Here is a 16,650-nt window from a genome sequence, read left to right on the forward strand (position 1 = left end):
AATGCCCAGCAACAAGTCATCCGTAAACTACAGTCCGTGCAGAACGTGGCTGCAACAATGCCATCTGGTTCTCCCAAGTTTAAACCTATAGCCCACGTCATCAAAGGCTACCATTGGCTAGCCGTTAAAAACCGTATCAAATTCAAGGCGCTTTGTATTGTCTACAGAGCCTCACGCAAGCAAGGACCCCGATTCCTCCTTAACTCCTTAGCTTTTTATGTTCCCAATCGATCTCTACGATCAACTAACGCCCTCCTGATGTCAGTGCCACGCACTAAAACGGCCTCCTGGGGCGATCGTCGCTTTACGGTTTCCACAGCCAAACTCTGGAACTCCCTCGACCTGGACATCAGGTCCATCCCCACTCTGTTAGCTTTCAGGTGAAAAATCAAAACCTTGCAGTTCAATCAATAACCTTCCCCCCTTTTCTGCCACGTTCACAGCGCCGAGACGCCCTAGGGCATTTGTTGCACTTTACAAATGTCATGAATAAATAAATAAATAAATAAATAAATACCTTCTGTACTAAATCAGAGGTGAGCCTCTCAGGGGAGGAGGGTGGTTCGCATGTGAATCTATGAAAGCTTCCAATACTGGAGAACTACTGTTACAGGTAAGTAACTTGTTTTCTTACTCCAGTATTGGAGCTTTCATAGATTCACATGCCTCAAACAGAATAGCGATCAGTAGTATAAAGCACATTTAATTTTATTTTTTAAGACATCATCTTTTATACATATTGAACTTAGAATTCTGCATATTAGTATTGCAACCACTCTTACCAAACATAATAATAAAAAATGTGCATTTGTAACCAATAAAAAAAGGACGGAGGGATATAAAAGATGGCTTACCGTTTTTGAATAATGTTTCTCAGCACCGCTTCTCCCACCGCCACATCTCTCTCTCTCTCTCTCTGCGGCTGTATCCAAGCAGTAATGCCTGGTGAAGGTATACGTATTTCTCCAGGTCGCTGCCCTGCAGATATCCTGCATCGGCACTCCCACAAACAAAGCAGCGGAGGTGGACACTGCTCTTGTCGAATGGGCACGAACTCGTGCATTCAAAGGTTTTGCAGCTGCTTGTTGACAGTATTCTATCGCACTGGAAATCCATCTACAAATCTACGTTTTCACAAAGGGAAAGACTTCCTTAGTGCGCTGAAGGTGACAAAAAGTTGAGAAGACTTGCAAAAGGGTTTAGTCTTGTGTAAATAGAATTGGAGCTAGGCATTTTGTAAATATTCTTGGGGCTGATTTGAGGCCAAATGGCAGTACTTTGAATTGGTAATGTTCTCCGGCTACCACGAACCGAAGGTAGTGCCTGTGGGAAGGATGGATGGGGATGTGAAAGTACGCATCCTGTTGGTCTAATGTGGTCATATGATTTCCTGGGTTTAAAAGCAGAACGATGTTTTGAAGGGAAACCATCCTGAACGATTGTTTTTTGAGATAGGTGTTTAGGGATCTGAGGTCTAGAATAGGACACCATTGGAGAATGTTTTTCTTGACTAGAAAAAAAACAGTAATAAAATCCTCTTCCGTTCTGGGAATTCGTACCGGTTCTATTGCTCCCTTTTGGAGCATTGTCCGAATTTCCGAACGCGTCTGATGTAAGTGCTTGACCTCTTGATGCTTTGGCGGTGTACAGGGGGGCGTTTGTAAAAGTTCTAGAGTGTGTCCGAATTGTATAATGTTGAGGATCTATTGGTTTGTTGTTATTTGCTGCCAATTTTCAAGATATTAAGCAATTTTTCTACCCAGGGGACCATGTGACATAAGAGGAATAAGTGTAGCACGATCTTGTAGGTTGTCATTGTCGTCGGGTGTTGTCCTTCCCCTGACAACCTCTTCTACCTTAATGAGTACATTTTGTGTACCCTCCTGACTGACGTTGTGTATACTGCTGACGGTAGGGCTGAGACGAGGTCGAGTAAGAAGAGTATCTTCTTTGCTGGTACCCTCCTCTATAAGATGATTGGCCTCTACCTTTAGAGCCTCAAAAAGGAACTTTCCAATATTGCAGTGTTCCTAATGATTTTGCGGTTTCAGTATCCTTTTTGATACTTTACAGTGCCTCGTCTTCATGTTTTCCGAATAAATCCTCTCCATTGAAAGGAAGGTCAAAGATTTTATTTTGGACTTTAGGCCTAAACGCTGTTTCTCTTAGCTATCCTTGTCGACGTAGGACTGCTGCTCCACCCAACGATCTGAAGGCCGTTGTCACGATGGCCATCATGCAATCAATGACCAGTCGAAGTCCTTTCCCCTTCTTGGAGAATCTTCTTGGCCTCCTGTCTATCAGCTTCTGGAATGCGGTCTTTGTAAGGCAAGAGGTCACACCACATCTGCCTATCGTACCTGCCCAGAATGGCCAGGGCATTCGCCGCTCTAACCAGAAGGGCAGACATGGAGGAAAACCTCTTCCCCACATTGTCCAAAAGCCTACCCTCTCTATCAGGAGGTGCCATAATAGGAGCTGATGGATTTTGTGACTTCTGCAGAGCCGCCTGGGTTATAACTGAATTCGGCTTGGAGTGTCTTAGAAGACAAGCTGGAGCATCCAAATGCGCTTTATATTTTTTGTCTAGTCTTTCGTGTCCTGGAGTCACAGTTGCCGGTGTCTCCATGACCTTCAGGCCTTCCTCCCATAGATGATTGACAATCGGGAGAGACCAAACTGCTTTACGATATGGCTTACTGAAGTCGTACAAGAAGATTCTACCTTGTCAGATGATATGGTGAGCGCAAATCTGTTGTTCTCTCCATTAAATTATGAAACCCACTGATGTCTTCCGGTGGTGAGTCGACAGGCTTCAGTGAAGGAGAAGAAGGTGATGGAATGAGATAATCATCCCACTCTCTGCTAGGGTCCGTTATCTGCCCCTCCTCCTGATCATCATCCGTGGTCACTGGTTCTTGTTGAGACTTTGGTAGTGGAGATCTAGGCAAGGGCTCTGGTAAAATCTCTCGCCTTCTCACCGGTGTACTTGGCCTAGGTCGTAGTTGAGGCATATCTACCTGTAACTCTTGAGAGGTATGAGGTACAGGATGTCTTTTCTTATAATCTTCCAGCATAAATTGCAAATCTTTTCGCAATGAAGATGGAAAGCTCACCATCTCTTCTTAAACTCCTGGCGATAATGTTGCTGGGGACGTTCTTGATAGTCCTCATATTCATCCTGCGAGTAATCTCCCTGGCACTTCACATGCAACTGCGACAGGACCACCGCCATTCTCCTCCTCGCCTGACTCCTCTTCCTCCGAAAGGTGAGATGGTACCAGAGGTGTCACCTTACTTGGAGAGGTAAGTTCCGGGGTAATTGTCATTTTCCTGGTAAATACTCTTTTTTCTGGGGGTTTTCTCTCGTCGACGAGATCGCCATAGTCATTGTCGTCGTCCCTGATCTCGGCGTCGACACTGTCGCTGACAGTGCCACCGTTGACGGGAATAAGCAAGTTTTACCTCACTTTTCACCGATGACGACAATTTCTTCGTCGACGATTTAGTTTTTTCCAATATTCCCTCAGGAGTTGTAGAAGCCGGCTTCTTGGCTGAATGCTTGACTTTAGGGGGTGATTTTGAGGGCTCTGAGCTTGTCCTCTTGGCATTTTTAACCCCTGATGCATGACCCTTGCTCTCCTTTTCCTTGCTTGGAGGAGATTTTGAGGGACTGCGCCCAGAAGAACCTTTGGTTGTCTTTTTAAGGGCCTTCTCAGGTCTTTCCCTTGAGGTATGAGCCTGAGGAGATCTGCTTTTTTTCTGAGATTTTTTAGAAGTATAAGTTTTCACATCACTGTCACTAGACATGCCTTTCAAGGAGAATATTGTGGCACAGTAAAAACAGTAGACAAAATATTGAATGGTAAATGTACAGATTGACGTATATAGTTGCCATTCTTAACTCCACATAAATGAAGATATATGTGTATGTTTTTTTGGTACACAGATGTGGAATTCGGTACAGAAAATCTATACACATACCTTTTGCTATTTTGTCTCTCGATTTTTTGTCAATGATATTAGTGCGTCACAATATTGATATTCAGCAACCACAGCACTGAGCCTGCCCTCATCGCCGCCATCGCCGACATCAGGACCCTGCTGGACAATGGCGGGACCGCAGCACTCATCCTCCTAGAACTCTATGCCGCCTTCGACACTGTCTACCACCGTATACTACGTGCATGCCTCCACGCCGCAGGGATCCGAGACAAGGCTCTGGATTGGACCACCTCCTTCCTCTCTGGCAGAACCCAGAGCGTCTCCTCCCCCCAGTCCGTTCCATAGCCTACGAGATCATCTGCGGCGTACCCCAGGGATCCTCCCTCAGCTCGACGCTGTTCAACATTTACTTGGCCCCGCTCGCACACGTAGCCCGACAGCATGACCTCAACATAATCTTCTACTCCGACGACACTCAGCTGATCCTCTCCCTCACCAAGGACCCCATTAAACCCAAAGCCAACCTCCACGAAAGAATGAAGGCAGTCACCGACTGGATGAAGACCAGCCGTCTGAAGCTGAACTCTGACAAGACGGACGTCCTCATCCTCAGCTCCAACCCTTCAGCCTGGGTCGACTCCTGGTGGCCGACAGCACTGGGGGCAGCCCCGACACCCACCGACCACACACGCAACCTGGGAATCATCCGCGACTCAACGCTCTCAATGACCAAGCAAGTAAACGCCATCTCATCATCCTGCTTCAACACCCTCTGCATGCTCCGCAAGATATACAGATGGATCCCGACAGATACAAGAAAGACATCACCCAGGCCCTCGTCAGCAGCAGACTCGACTATAGAAACGCCCTCTACGTGGGAGCCCTGACCAAGCTCATCAAACGACTACAACGCATCCAAAACTCCTCGGCACGACTGATCCTCGAAGTACCACGCCACAACCACATCACCCCCCCCACACCTGAGAAACCTGCACTGTCTCCCAGTCAACAAGAGGATATCCTTCAAGCTCCTCACCCACGTACACAAAGCACTCCACAAGACTGGCTCAGCCTACCTCAACAGACGGCTCTCCTTCTACATTACATCCCCAACCGCCAGCTATGCTCCACCGACCTCTCACTCGCCACCATCCTGCGCATCCGAAGAACAACCACCGGTGGGAAATCCTTCTCCCACCTCGACGCAAAGACATATCCAGGACCTGATTTATTGATTGCTTGATTGAGAGACATTTGGAAGGCCAAATTAGGGAACACGGTGAAAGTGATGCAGCAAATGTAGTGCATTCTGTGACAATACTATTTTGCTGTTTCATCACACATTAATGCTGTTCTCACAAGACGCTCTGCCTCTCTAGTACCAATATAACACTTGGGTGAAACAATCAGGTGAGTAGTTAACATTTGCCACGGCGCAGTACCATGTGTGATTTTTGATCCTTCTGAACTAGCAAAACATTTATTTGTGGAAAAATGCAAAGTGGGTATCATAGGGTGGAATATTTGGCAAGTTTAGAAGATCTTCAGTTAATGCGATTCCAGCGTTTATAGCGGTATTCATTTACTATTAAAATATAGTATTTATTTAGTATGCATGAAGACTGTAGTATGCCCACAAGCCGAAATATGCAAATGAGGGAATACTAGTTCTATTCAACTACCCTTCAAATACATAATGAACACTTCAATTGATTGCTAAAAGAAGACTAGTCGTATTCTAGAAGAATAGTATTTGAAGCTTAGTGGTATTCTGTTAGGGTTTATTTGCAGCTCCTGTGCCATTTCAAGAAAAATTTCTCATTTATTGTGACAACTTCTTAGTGAGCAATATCTGAATACTAAGGCAATGATTGTGAAGACTCAAGTAAGACTAGCAGAATTTAAAGTGAATGTTAATTGAACACTAGTCACATTCACTCAGATTAATTTATAGTGATTGATTTGATTGCTTGCACAGGGCTTCTCTTAATGTTGCCTTATGGGCCTTTCAGACTACATTTTATTTTGTACATGCTTCTGAGTCAATGATTATAATCTGCCTGTTACAAACTCATTAGTGATGCATTCAGCAAAAATTTTATGATGTGTACCTGGATATGTGTTTGTTTTCAGATTACCCAGAAGGAACAATTGTGCAAAATTGAATTAGTCGCCAGATAAAAGCTGTCCTCCTGTGTTGATTTTCCACCAGACTATGAATGTTAGAATTTAGAAAAACAATTTGCTAAACACATTGTACAAGACTTTTGTGGAATTAACTTGTGAAATGTTCTTAACGAGATGCAGGTGGACTGTGAGATGACATTTTATTGATAGAAGAAGCTTGCAGAATGGTTGAACTTATGTAACAATTGTAGACTACATTATTAGTAAACATGTCTACATCAGATGTTTGAATGCTGTTATAGTCTATCAAATTATCAGAACAGATTTTAAAAAACATGTCAAATATAACCAGTCCATCTCTTGGCATCTGCACTTTTAGATATATTGCTATCTAAATGAAAGTTTATAAGCACATTAGTAGTAAAAGTGTCTGCATCACACATTTGAGTGGAGGAATTGTCTATCAAATTATTAGAATTGATTTAGAAAAACGTGACAAATATTACCAGTCCATCTCATGCATATGAACCTGCAATTGCTATCAAAATCAACAAAGCTTCTAAAGTTTGATGTGGTGAAAATTTCCGTCTTGTATTAGTGCACTTGTTAAAGATCCATTGGTCACTATTTGGAACTTTCCAGTGGTGCTCTTTGCAAAGAACCCAAACAAATTCTGTAGAATAAATATAAAAGTGTTTATATTAAAAATATATTAACAGGTGAGCACAGTCAGGTCAACTGATTTCTGTCATGAGCATATCCTTCAGTCAGTGTCATCACAGTTCCATTTACCACCTGCACCCCACTGACTCAAAATACTACAGCAACACCTTTGATTTCCCCTCAATCCCCCTCAGTGGTGGTGGTTCTTGTGAAGTACACACAGGACTAAGCTATTGGAAAGTATTGAATAGTTTCTTAGCTGTCGGTGTAGTTTTGCAGCTTGAAGACTTTCTGGATTTACTATGCTGTGCAATACTCTAAGGTCCAGTGGTTGGGCCCAGAATCGTAGTCTTTTTTTCTCTTTTTTCGTGGCCCAGGTGGGCGTCGACGTTCCACCATTTGGTGTCCTCCTGTGACGTCGGCTCGCTTCTTCCGGAAGTTCCCACCTCTGGGCGCCATCTTTTTTTTCTTTCTTTTTGTTTGGATTGTATTATTATTTATCCTTTTTCCATTTATCCATCCCTCCTGCCTCATCTTTCTGGCAGAGGTGGTTCTTTTCCCTAGTGAATCCAGAAAGTCTTCAAGCTGCAAAACTACACTGACAGGTAAGAAACTATTAATTTTGCAGCGTGAATCTTTCTGGATTTACTATGCTGTGCATAGACTTTGTAGCAGTTTCCTATTTTTGCGGCCACTGGGTGGAAGATGAGCATTGGTTGTTGAATATATGTTGAAGCACTTTTTGTCCTACTTGTGCCTCCCTGTTCATCTGTATATCTGTGCAGTAGGGTTTAGTGAACGGGTGCACTGAAGCCCATGTTGCTGCCATGCAGATGTCTCGGATGGGCGTGTTTACGAGGAACGCTATCGTTGCTCCCTTCTGTCTTGTAGAGTGAGCTTGTGCTTCTCCTTTTAATTCTGGTTATATGGGAAGGTGACCAACAATCTGTAAATGACTTTCTGGTATGGCTCAACAACCAAAATGCCTTTTTAAAATTCACAAGCTCAGTCTCTAACCATACTTTGGTTTTTCTGGATCTAAACATACACGCAGAGGGAGGAAGGTTGAAAACAACCACCCATTTTAAACCGACATCCAGGAACTGCTTGTTACGGTTTGACAGTTTTCACCCTCGTCACCTTAGAGAAAATTTACCCTACGGCCAATTTTTGCGCCTCAGACGAAACTGTACTGATGTATCAGATTTCAGAACACAAGCCGGAGATCTAAAAGAGAAGTTGAAACTACGACAGTACCCCATCAAAATCATTGACAAAGCAACGAAAAGAGCAAAGAGCAATAATGGAGAGGCTCTTTTAAAAGACCGACAAAAAGAATCCACTGAAGTCAAAAGACCAATCTGCGTGACGACTTTCAACACCATGTCAAATGAAGTCTCTAAGATTGTTAACAAGCACTGGAGCATACTGACATGCGGCAAACTTGATTTTGAAAAACCCATGTTCGCTCACCGAAGAGGACGGAACCTCAGGGATATGTTAGTACATACTAGACCCAAACCACCTTTGGTGACACAACCATTCATAGGAGTGCAAGGACATTTTCCCTGCGGGAACTGCAGCAGCTGCCACCTCACACAAAAAAGCACAAGACTTAATTGCCGGAACGGAACAACCTGGGAACAAAGGAGGATGACTAATTGTGGCCTGGAGTATGTGGGCATGACCACCAGGGCTGTAAAAATACGAATGAACGAGCACAAAAGCAATGTGCGCTGCAAAAAAAGTACAACAAAAATGGCCACGCATTACCTCACCGCACAACACTGTGTGAATGACCTAAAGTGGACAGTCATCGAACAGTTACCTTCAGAGGCGGGCCTCTTTCAAAAGGAACAACAATGGGTATTCCGTCTTGGCACCCACATCCCAGGCCTGAATGATGATGTTCCATGGGGACAACTCTCCCACTAGAAAACTGACTTATTGTTTCAGGAACAACAAGAATTTCCGTAATCATTATCTAATGATGTCCCAAGATGATAAAACCACACTTCGGGATCCATACCAATCTATGTTATAATAACGGTGTAAGTTGTAAAAATCCGCTCGAACAGACTGCACATATGATAGACTAAGGCCGGCACGCATGCGCGTAGGATCTTTGCGCATGCGCGTAGATAAAGACATGTGAGTGTTAGCTGTTCAGCTACCAGCGCCCCATCAGGACACACGGAGATGTATGATCATGATCGGATATGCCATACAAGGGCATACAATTAACCTGACCACAACGGAACACCCTTATTTGGTCAAGTCGTTAGGGTATGTAATTAACCTGTCAATATCGGAATACCCATACTTGGTCATGTATGCATATGCGGTAAGCGTGGGCGGAAAATCCGTTCCGCTCGCGGATTTTGCGGATTTTCGGGAAATCCGCAATCCGCGAGATTTGCGGATTTCCCGCAAAATCCGCAAATTCGCACGCAGCGGATTTTTTTGGCGGCGCGCGGCGTTGGTGATACAATTTTTGCGGCGCGCGGCGTTTATCATCGTTTGCCGAGTTGTTTTTTTCGATAGTTTGCGAGTGCTGCGCCATTTTGGATCTTGCTGTGTGATCCCGCGGGAATTGGCGAGCGCGATTACGTCATCGCGGCTTGCCAGCGATAGCTTGTCAACGCGAGTACGGCGAGATCACGTCTCGCGGTACTTCGCAATTGCGAGATTTGAGATGCGGCGAGCGAAAATATAAATTTGCAATTCTGCGCAAGAAATCCACCAGCAAGCAGCATAAACCTTCTAGAAATGATGATTTTTATGTGAATAACTCCTTAGTTTGACATTTGCCTGCACTTTTTTAGCGAGGAGTCCATTTTGGGGAGGGGGGCAGGGGGGTGGGAGGAAGGAAGTGCCCCATAGTCTTCAACTTCCTGTTCCTGTTCAGCAGGCTCCTCCCAGTGCTTTGTCCATCTCCTGGTCACTTTTCATTTGGATGTGGACCTGGAAGGATTACTTTTTGTGGATGCTGCTGGATCTTTGGATTTGAGGCCTTTTTGACTTTCTTTGGATCACTGTTGGATTAGAAATTTTACAAGTAAGTTTGTTTGGGGCATTACAGTTGCTGCAACTAAAATTTTGGGATTTTCGATTTTTGGGCTGTTTTGGGGCCTTTTGCCCAGTGGTGGGTGAACTGATTCTTTCTGTGGGTTGTCTTGAACTTAAACATCATGGAGGCCATAGATGAATTGGGATTGTGCTGATTTTTCTGTGTTTTTCGATTTTTTTTTTGTTGTAAAATTTTGTGTTTTTCGATTTTTGACCTGTTGTTGGGGCCTTGACCAGGGGTATTTGAGTCTAGCATGGGCCTAGTCTTTCTGTGGGCTGTCTTGAATTTAAACATCATGGAGGCCATGGATGGAATGGGATTGTGCTGATTTTGCAGTGTTTTTCGATTTTTGGGCCTGTACTTGTGGCCTTTTCACCAGGGGTATTTGAGTCTAGCATGGGCCTAGTCTTTCTGTGGGCTGTCTTGAATTTAAACATCATGGAGGCCATGGATGGAATGGGATTGTGCTGATTTTGCAGTGTTTTTCGATTTTTGGGGGTGTTCATGGGGAGGGACATGCCATGTGGCTGGTGGCCATTTTGAGTGCAGCTACAGGCACTGGCCATGTGCTGGCAGGCAAGTGGCCATTTTGAATGCAGGCTTTGTTGTTAGGCCTCCAACCATTTTGCCTACTTTTCAACCTTTATTTATGCCCAGGGGTAGTGAGTCTTGCATGGGCCTAGTATTTCTGTGGGTTGTCTTGAATTTAAACATCATGGAGGCCATGGATTGAATGGGATTGTGGTGATTTTGCAGTGTTTTTCGATTTTTGGGCCTGTACTTGTGGCCTTTTCACCAGGGGTATTTGAGTCTAGCATGGGCCTAGTCTTTCTGTGGGCTGTCTTGAATTTAAACATCATGGAGGCCATGGATGGAATGGGATTGTGCTGATTTTGCAGTGTTTTTCGATTTTTGGGCCTGTACTTGTGGCCTTTTCACCAGGGGTATTTGAGTCTAGCATGGGCCTAGTCTTTCTGTGGGCTGTCTTGAATTTAAACATCATGGAGGCCATGGATGGAATGGGATTGTGCTGATTTTGCAGTGTTTTTCGATTTTTGGGCCTGTACTTGTGGCCTTTTCACCAGGGGTATTTGAGTCTAGCATGGGCCTAGTCTTTCTGTGGGCTGTCTTGAATTTAAACATCATGGAGGCCATGGATGGAATGGGATTGTGCTGATTTTGCAGTGTTTTTCGATTTTTGGGCCTGTACTTGTGGCCTTTTCACCAGGGGTATTTGAGTCTAGCATGGGCCTAGTCTTTCTGTGGGCTGTCTTGAATTTAAACATCATGGAGGCCATGGATGGAATGGGATTGTGCTGATTTTGCAGTGTTTTTCGATTTTTGGGCCTGTACTTGTGGCCTTTTCACCAGGGGTATTTGAGTCTAGCATGGGCCTAGTCTTTCTGTGGGCTGTCTTGAATTTAAACATCATGGAGGCCATGGATGGAATGGGATTGTGCTGATTTTGCAGTGTTTTTCGATTTTTGGGCCTGTACTTGTGGCCTTTTCACCAGGGGTATTTGAGTCTAGCATGGGCCTAGTCTTTCTGTGGGCTGTCTTGAATTTAAACATCATGGAGGCCATGGATGGAATGGGATTGTGCTGATTTTGCAGTGTTTTTCGATTTTTGGGCCTGTACTTGTGGCCTTTTCACCAGGGGTATTTGAGTCTAGCATGGGCCTAGTCTTTCTGTGGGCTGTCTTGAATTTAAACATCATGGAGGCCATGGATGGAATGGGATTGTGCTGATTTTGCAGTGTTTTTCGATTTTTGGGCCTGTACTTGTGGCCTTTTCACCAGGGGTATTTGAGTCTAGCATGGGCCTAGTCTTTCTGTGGGCTGTCTTGAATTTAAACATCATGGAGGCCATGGATGGAATGGGATTGTGCTGATTTTGCAGTGTTTTTCGATTTTTGGGCCTGTACTTGTGGCCTTTTCACCAGGGGTATTTGAGTCTAGCATGGGCCTAGTCTTTCTGTGGGCTGTCTTGAATTTAAACATCATGGAGGCCATGGATGGAATGGGATTGTGCTGATTTTGCAGTGTTTTTCGATTTTTGGGCCTGTACTTGTGGCCTTTTCACCAGGGGTATTTGAGTCTAGCATGGGCCTAGTCTTTCTGTGGGCTGTCTTGAATTTAAACATCATGGAGGCCATGGATGGAATGGGATTGTGCTGATTTTGCAGTGTTTTTCGATTTTTGGGCCTGTACTTGTGGCCTTTTCACCAGGGGTATTTGAGTCTAGCATGGGCCTAGTCTTTCTGTGGGCTGTCTTGAATTTAAACATCATGGAGGCCATGGATGGAATGGGATTGTGCTGATTTTGCAGTGTTTTTCGATTTTTGGGCCTGTACTTGTGGCCTTTTCACCAGGGGTATTTGAGTCTAGCATGGGCCTAGTCTTTCTGTGGGCTGTCTTGAATTTAAACATCATGGAGGCCATGGATGGAATGGGATTGTGCTGATTTTGCAGTGTTTTTCGATTTTTGGGCCTGTACTTGTGGCCTTTTCACCAGGGGTATTTGAGTCTAGCATGGGCCTAGTCTTTCTGTGGGCTGTCTTGAATTTAAACATCATGGAGGCCATGGATTGAATGGGATTGTGCTGATTTTGCAGTGTTTTTCGATTTTTGGGTGTGTTCATGGGGAGGGACATGCCATGTGGCTGGTGGCCATTTTGAGTGCAGCTACAGGCACTGGCCATGTGCTGGCAGGCAAGTGGCCATTTTGAATGCAGGCTTTGTTGTTAGGCCTCCAACCATTTTGCCTACTTTTCAACCTTTATTTATGCCCAGGGGTACTAGTGAGTCTTGCATGGGCCTAGTCTTTCTGTGGGTTGTCTTGAATTTAAACATTATGGAGGGCATGGATGGATTGGGATTGTGCTGATTTTGCAGTGTTTTTCGATTTTTTTTGTGCTCTATAACTGAACTGATGTTCCTCTGTCTTCCATTTTTTTTAGGTGCACAAGACTCAAGAGAACCACCAGTGCCAGGAAGAAGTCCTGCAGCGGTGTGTGTGTGCAGCACGTCTGGCCTCAGACAACTCTACAATTCGTGCAACTGCGGCCTGCTCTCTGACCTGCTCTGAAGAAGATGGCCCCGCCCCCAAAGAAAGTTCTCCGTAGCTCCTCTAGCAAGAAAGTTGCTAGTAAGGAGCAGAAGAAGCAAGGTACCAAGGAGGCTGGTGTGCCACCCGCCACGTTTTTTGGGAGCAAAAAAAAAAGTACGCCTGCTGCAGCAGGTTCTGCTGGGGACCAAGCTGGGAGCAGCACCCCTGCTCCATTGGGTTCAGTGCCTCCACCACCACGCCAACTTAAGTCAAAGCCCTTGAGTGCTTCAGAGGCAGTCAGTGTACTTCTCCAATCACCATCGACCAGTGATGTTGGCTCATCGCAAGAAAGTAGCAGCAATGTCCCTGAATCAACACAGCCGCAACAACAACACCATGTGCAAGTACACGCCCAAGTACATGTGGAAGGAGAGGCAGCAAAAGGAGATGCGCAAGCAAAGGTGCATGGAGGTTCACAAGTGCCCACAATAGTTGTTCCTCCCGAAGTAGGGGCACATCAGGAAATCGACAATGAAGCCGAGGTATCATTGGAAGCCACTCCTCCTGATGATCATTCATTGTCTTCCACATCCCTAGCAAGGAAAAGATCAAGGGGGGTGTCTACATCTTCTTCAAGCCCACCTCCTTCTGATGATAACGATCCAGCTTGGGAACCACAACTGCGGTCTGACAGTGAGGCACACCATGATCTGACACCGGAACCTAAGCGTAAAAGGAAGGTCGTCCAAAAACTCAAACCTATGGAGTGTGATGAGGCTCAACAAGAAGTGACAGATACTGCTGGTGATGAAGCCTCTCACGATGACGACGAGCCAGTCATCACAAAGGTCACTGCAGCCCCACCGGGCATGCAGCAAAGAGACATTTTGACCCTATCCCGAGAAGCTGCTGAGCGTGATGATGATGTCGGCGAGGAGGCAATGGAAATGGAATTATTAGATTTGGAGTTAAGTAGTACACCAAAACCTACCGCTTCCATATTTCTTCGCAAGAAGGTACCCACCTCGTCCTCGACCTCAATTCGTGGTGGTGAAAGTGCAAAACGTACTGAAGTTCGGCAATCCACATCCTCCACTTCATCTGTCATTAGCAGCAGGACCACCACCACCAGTATCGCCGCCTCCTCCGGCCCCCGAAGACATTTCAAGTCTCCAGTTTGGGACTTCTTTAGTGTTTGCCCAAAAAAGGAAAACGTAGCCATTTGTAGCCTTTGTAAGCTTCGATTTAGTCGTGGTAAGCTTGGTTCTAACTATGGTACCGGAGGCCAGAGAGGTCATCTTGAGAGAAGGCACGCTGTCGAATGGTTTCCGCACCTAGAGGCGGTCAAGAAAGCCGGAATTGCACGTAATGAAAACGTTGATTTGTCATCTGCTGATGACGAGGAGGTAGAAGAAGACGATTCAAACACTTCACTTACACCCAGTTCCCATGTCAGCAGCACACCCCATGGGAGCCACACTAAGAGTGTGGGAGAGAGTGAGACATCAATGCGGAAAAGTTCATCAGCGAGCGTAACTGGGTCGAAGAGATCATCATCATCCCGTAAATCATTGGTCCAGGGCAACATTAAAAAGATGTTGTTTACAGAAGCGCAATATGAACGCAACCACCCAATGACCCGTCTGTATAACACTAAGCTGGCTAAAATGCTAGCTCTGGACCTTCTCCCTTTTTCTTTTGTAGAAGGGGTTGGTTTTCTAGAATTAGTGACAGCGCTCTGCCCTAAATGGAAGGTTCCTAGCCGGTTCTATTTTGCCCGAGTTGCGGTTCCAGCACTACATGAAGATGTTCTGAAGGTGATTGGGGCAGCTTTGCAGAAGAGTGCTGTTCACACTATACATCTGACAACAGACATGTGGACCAGTGGCGCAGGCGCTGATTACATGTGCATCACTGCACACTGGGTCTCTTTTTCAGGGGCTAAAGCAAAGCTAAACTCAGGTGTTGACACTAACATTGTTTTTAAAGGTGCTCGGAAACATGCAACACTAGCCATGTTTGGTTTGGAGAAACGTCACACAGCAGAAAACATTTTGGATGTCTTTAACGCAAAGGTCCTTAACTGTCTGTCCCCACTAAAACGCAAGGTTGGTTATGTTTCCACGGACAATGGCTCCAATATAGTTAAGGCCATGAGGGACGGTTACTATTTCAGAGTGCCGTGTTTGGCGCACTGTATAAACCTGGTTGTCCAAAAATTCTTGGGTAATAAACGCAGTGCAGCGTACAGTGTATTGGAGAACTGCCGAAAAATTTGCAAGCATTTCAGGCATTCTTTTAAGGCCCGCAAGCAGCTGAGGAGCATGCTATATCAATGTCAAATGCCAGTGAAAGCACTCATCCAGGAGGTGGTAACACGTTGGAACTCAACCTTCTACATGCTTGAGCGTCTGTATGAGCAGTATACGCAACTCGATCAATATTTCTTGAAAGAGGGTATAGAGGAGCTGAGGATGGGTGGGCCGCAATGGAACATAGTTGAAAGCCTAACACGCATGCTTCGTCCTTTTGAGGTCTTCACGCGTGCAGTCAGCAAGGAGGACTCTAATTTGGGAAAAGCTATCCCATTGTTGTACATGCTGGAGGACCAACTGAAGGAGGTGTGTTCTGTGTTTGGAAAAGATGACAAAAAGAAAGACTCTTTGCTTCTGGCTGAGCAATTATTAGAGCTCCTACAAGGTGATGAACGTCTTAAAAAGATCCACTCAGAACAGCATTACATTTGTGCTACTATTCTGGATCCACGCTACAAAAAGGCGCTGGCAGGCAGAGCATTCTTTCCTTTTGGTGATGAAGATGTTACAAAGTACAAACGTTGGCTAGCCTTGTCAGCCAAGAAGTTTGAAACAGAACGGCTGGAAATTGAAGGAAATGGCAGTACATCAGCAGGCCATCCCCAGTCAAAACAATCCACTTCTGCACCTGTGGCTGTGGCACAAGTGACCTCTCAGCCGTTAAAGACACCGGCAACCGGATCATCTGCACGAAAGACAACAGAAACATTGGAGGCTGAAGAGGATTGGCTAGCTCTGCGTGGGTTTGGTTCTCAAAAGGTCAGAGGCACAGCAAGAGCTACGCAAAGTGGAGGAACCTTGGAGGAGGACCTTGAGTCGATGGTGAAGGACTATCTGAATGACTCCACAGAGGTCTATGTTAATTCTGACCCATTGGCGTATTGGCATGGGAAAAAAGAATTGTGGCCACAGCTCACCAACCTGGCTTTAAACTACTTGTCTTGCCCACTCGCAGGTGTGTCTTCTGAACGGGTTTTCAGTGCGGCTGGTGGGATTGTAACTCCCAAACGGAGCCGCCTCTCGCCCAAAAATGTGGAGAGGTTAACAATGATCAAGATGAATCAGCACCTCATACCACCAGATATAAGAGTACGAGAGAGCGTGCCGGATGAAGAGGAGGTGGCCAGCACCATAGATGAGGGAATTTCTACTCTGTCAGGTGGCACTGACCTCACCCTGGCTGAATTCGCAGAGTATGATGACGAAGCCTTATTCTTATTCCTGGACCGTGATACCGACTTCGAGCCCTGAAAATGAGACAACGAATCAATAACTTTCTTTTTCATCCTTATTCACTTTTATTCCTGTGTGTCTGTCTTTCTTTGTTGTGCACAGTTAATATAATTCAAACTTTAATCAGATAATCACAAAAACAAGCCCATCAGCAGAACTGTCTTCACTTGTTTGCTAATTTATTTGAAGGTGCCGCAGTCTGCATTCCTCAGGTTCACAAGTTCAGAAGAACATGCTCCTCTATCCTC

The sequence above is a fragment of the Lissotriton vulgaris genome, chromosome 1_1 (genome assembly GCF_964263255.1).
Source record: "Lissotriton vulgaris chromosome 1_1, aLisVul1.2, whole genome shotgun sequence".
Lineage (NCBI taxonomy): Eukaryota > Metazoa > Chordata > Amphibia > Caudata > Salamandridae > Lissotriton > Lissotriton vulgaris.